This window comes from Vicia villosa, unplaced genomic scaffold, assembly GCF_029867415.1.
Source record: "Vicia villosa cultivar HV-30 ecotype Madison, WI unplaced genomic scaffold, Vvil1.0 ctg.001020F_1_1, whole genome shotgun sequence".
In the NCBI taxonomy this organism is placed as follows: domain Eukaryota; kingdom Viridiplantae; phylum Streptophyta; class Magnoliopsida; order Fabales; family Fabaceae; genus Vicia; species Vicia villosa.
The window spans coordinates 362927-367797 of record NW_026705450.1 but is presented as its reverse complement, the minus strand read 5'-3'; positions in this window follow the sequence as shown (position 1 = coordinate 367797).

Below are 4871 nucleotides of genomic sequence, written 5' to 3'. Positions count from 1 at the left end.
TCCAAGCGTAAACAATCTGTAGTATCGTTTTGTGTTAAGTATTGGTGGGTTATTCTCCAATAAAATTGTTATAGTTTTGTCCTCTAAGATCGGTAAAGATTTTGGAGTTTTTTACACAATTATTTGCATCACGGATTTGGCCGAGTGAAGTTCTTGAAGAGCGGTGGGTTATGTCAACTAAGAAGCAGTAAACGGAGGATCATGTTGAAATAATTGGGGTAAAAAATCTTCTGATTGAAATCATCCGAGTGAAAGGCTTGAAGAATGGTTTATTCTATCAATCGAGTAGTGGTAATCGGAGGTTTGTTCGAAGAGTTTGATGTCATTGATTCAACTTAGAATCAAGGAAAGAGAAGTGTAATATTCAAGCTCAACTATTATAAAGTGTTGGTTCACTATTGGATGGATTCACCCTTGATTTATAGGAATTAAGTGTTGATTACTAGTAGTTAGATTCAAGCTACACAATTGGGATATGGGTGTTGATTTACGAAGAATTATCGTGTATTGAACATTGTCAACAATTATAAAATCTATCTCAATTAAATTTTTGAATTGGGGGCACACGTACCCTTAGTGAGGCAAATAAGGTAACTGCCCAAACAAATCCGGTGTATTCCTCTCTCCTTATTTCTCTATTACTTGCTATTGATATTGGTATATAATTTTTAACTCGATAATAATTCTAAGTGTTAAATTGTGATACAAAACTCATTTTGTATTGAGAATTGAAATTTTTAATTGCAATTAGATTTCACAATCAACCACTCTTAAATTACATTGACGTGTGAACAATTGCACGCCAATTGTTTGTGAAATTGTTTGTGCATAACAAAAAATTGCACAATAAGTGCTTGATAAATTGACCAAGTTAATTTGTCAAATATATTTCATTGAAATTAGGTGCTTAAGTGTTTCACTGTTCAACCGAATATATTATAAAACCAATCAATTCAAGCTACTTCTCATCTTTAGTAATTCTTACATTTATTAAAGGTTTACCCGCATATCTAATTCTACCAATAGTGGTTCAAAATAGACGGAAGTAGATCCCGGAGTGCTTCCGCAAGCCATCTTTGAAAACAAATTTTAAAAGCGGATAAATTTTTTAAAGGGATCTATTCACCCCATCTCGATCCTAAGCCTAGCGTATAACAAGTGGCATTAAGGGTGTGTTTGGTTCGAGGTAGAGTGAGGAGAGGGGAGGGGAGGGGAGGAAATATTTAAAATGAAATGTGTCTGGTTCAATTTTTAGGAGGGGAGAGGAGGGGAGGGGAGCAAAATCCCTCCAAATGACACTTTCTGCGTTCCCCCGAATCGGGGGGATTCGGAGGGGAGGGAGGGGATCTGAGTTTCAATATTAATTAAATTAATATATTTACTAAAATATCCTCAATTTTATTTTATTATTATAAAAATATTATTTTCTTTCATGTTTCTACTTTTCTTTTTGTGATTTTTTATCTATTGCTTCCAAGCCTTCCATCAACTTATTATAATTATTCTTCACCTTCAAATTAATTTTTATTTTTTTATTTAATAAAAACTATAACTACTATAATTTTTTGTGTTTTATCATGATTTATTTTATGTATTCAAAAGTTGTTATCAACGCATAGTTTATTTTGTGTCAAGAGTTATAATACGAATCAAGTGTACTCAATTTTTTTAATATTATGCTATAAGTTATGACTTTTTAGTCACTCAGTTATACAAATATTACTTCCAAGAAAATATTTATGAAATTTTTACAATTGAATATCATATCACTTATATAAAATTACAAGGATAAAATTGTAAATTATTATTAAAATCCCTCCCCTCCCCTCATTTGAACCAAACATATATATAATTACAAAAAAAATCTTCCCTTCCCTTCCTCCATTAAAATTCCTCCCCTCCCCTCCCCCTCATTTGAACCAAACTGACTCTAAGAGTTTTGGTTAATTCCTTTCCTACAAAATACTTCTTAGGAATATAGCTTCGAACCTAAAGGGGCGTACAATAGAGCTCCCGTTTTTTATGGTAAAAACTATGGCTATTGGAAGGATTGTATGCGCGTTCATATCACCTTTATTGATAAGAACGTGTGGAAAGCTCTCCTTAATGACTCGATTTCAATAATGATGCTCAATAAGGATGGTGTTACCATTCCTAAACCCAAAGCAAATTGGGACGCGGAAGATGAGAAATAGTACTCATATGAATGGAAATTGAAAAATATTCTAATCTCCGCCTTGGGGTTGATGAATATTATCGTGTTTCATATTGTACTACCTCTAAGGCTATGTGGGACACATTGCAAGTTGCTCACGAGGGCACAAATGATGTCAAACTAGCTAGAGTCAATACTTTAACACAAGATTTTGAACTCTTTCATATGGACAATGGTGAAACCATTGCGGATATGCAAAAGAAGTTCATACATATTATAAATCATTTGAACACACTTAGGAGGCCTGTTTCCAATTAAACGACAACTAACAAAATTTTGAGATGTTTGAACAGGGAATGGCAACCTAAAGTTACGGCTATAAAGGAAGCTAATGTTCTTGAAATTTTAGACATCACAACACTCTTTGGAAAGCTTGAATAAAATGAGAAACATCTCATGTGCCTAAACGAGCATGAGAAAAGAGTAAATAAGTAGAAAAACAAAGATAAGGAGGTAGAGAAGAAGTCCATATCTCTAAAGGCTTCAAGCTCCAAGACCTCAAACAAAGAGCAAAATGAGAGTGACTCTAGTGATGACGAAGCCTCCGATGATAAAGAATGAGATTGTTTGTTAGAATGTATTGTCGCTACCGCGAAAATTAACAGAGTCGCCACTAACATATTTATCCTGAAAAGGAAGGGAATGCCAGCAAACCACGAAACAAAACAACGGTCTCACGACCAGAGAAAAAGGGTAAGGGAGTCGGTTACGCGAGGGGAAGGTGTTAGCACCCCTCGCGCCCATCGTACTCGATGGTATCCACGCTTGTGTCTAAAACTATGGGTGTGTAATAAATCTATGCTAATCTGGACTAAAATGAATGCAGAATGTAGGGAAAAGAAAGAATTGTGCTCGCACGGGCCCTACCTCGCTGCCTACGTATCTGTTTTGCAGAATCAGAGCTACCGTAGCTCGGCTAACTTGTTTCTGTTTGTTTTGTGTTTTTTAGGTGAACTAGTTACATTCACACTCCGCTGCTCGACCTTTGAAGACTTAGGCTTGGGAATGGAGCGGAAATAACACGCTCTTAAGAAAAGAAAATCAAAGAGTGTGTTTTGTGTTTTAAAGAATGCATGAGGAAGACCTAAGCTAAGGAGGAAAGCTTGCTACTTAATGTTATCATAAAAAGGGTACAAGTCTAACCTAAACTAGCAACCTACGAGGAAAAGGGAAGGCAAACAAGTATATCACACAAACGAGCTCCGCTCGTAAAGCAAACAAAACCAACGGCACTGGCCGAGTGGTAGAAAAGCGGTCCCGCCATAGCCAAGGGGAGCGAATCACCCGAGTCAACCAAGCATCAGACCTCGCGAAAATGATCGGGCCATAGACAAGAGGAGCGGATCCCTCTTCAGCAACCAAGCCGTCACAGATCTGAAAGGAAAACGGTGTGTGCGTACACTGAGCATCAATGTCGAGCGACGCGAGCTATAGGAAATGCGGGGGTCCGGATGCATGAACCCTTTTCCTGACATACTCGATAACAAGATCTTCTGCATGTTCGGAAGCGAGCGACGCGTGGCGTGCGTATACCAAACGGACTCGATGAGACTAGGCGGGGGTTGATTACTAACCCTTTCCGCGTGCCTTCCAATGAGGACTTAACGGAGTGTCATATAGGACTTATTACACCGTGACTCCCTGCCGCAAAGCACAAATGTAAACACACCAACAAAAACAGAGCCTCTTTCGAGGGCTTGGCCAGATGCATGTCTAAGTCCTACTTCTCATGTTATAGGATGATGCGGAAAGCGGTAAAAAGGACAAGGAGACAATACCGAACGTATAGCAAATTCGTAATGAGCTAGCAAGCGTAAGCAGAGAAGTCCGAAATACTTCGCGTAAGCCATCATCAAGCAAAGCGAGTCAGAAAGCGTCGTCGTGAAAATAAATCACGAGCGACATGTGGTACACGTCGAGCATAACCACATGAGTAACCTGCAAGAGAAACAATCCAGACAATACAAGAGTATACATCTCAATGAATGAGAGATCAGGTGGCTGGCATCGGAGATAGGTTCGTGTCCCACAAATAAAGTGGAACACAATGCAAAATGTCATACCCCAAAATTTGCCCACAGTTTTCAAAAATTCAAAACTATTTCAAAAATTGGATTTTATAAAATCTCGGGTTCATTTACATTGACATCCTGAATTTTATAAATATTCGATTTAGAGTCTATTTTAAAGTATAGTAATTTACTCTTAAATTGCTTATATTTTAATAAATAGAAAATGCTGGCCGATGCTTCATATACTCTCAATTGGCTTTTATTTCAAATAAATAACATAGCTCAGTTGCTTAGGAAGTAAGGCTTTCAAACAAAAGGTCACGAGTTCGTTCAATTCCCACTTGATGCATTTCTATGTTTTTTTTTAATCTTTTTTTGCACCTGGACGCACCTGGACACAAGTACGTCCAGGTTCTTAATCTTGGGGACCAAGAAATTTCATGGGCCTCTGGGTTGGACTTTTTTCCTTATTTTGGACTGATGTTGACCTAATCTCAGTCTATAAATAGAGGCTCTCAACTCTCTTCTTTCCATCAACAATTTTCTAATCAACAATTATTTACAAACTTCTCACGATTCCCACTCACACTGTCGATAGTTTTTCAACTTTTTTTTCAATTCTTTTTATAAAACTCTTTTTCGAT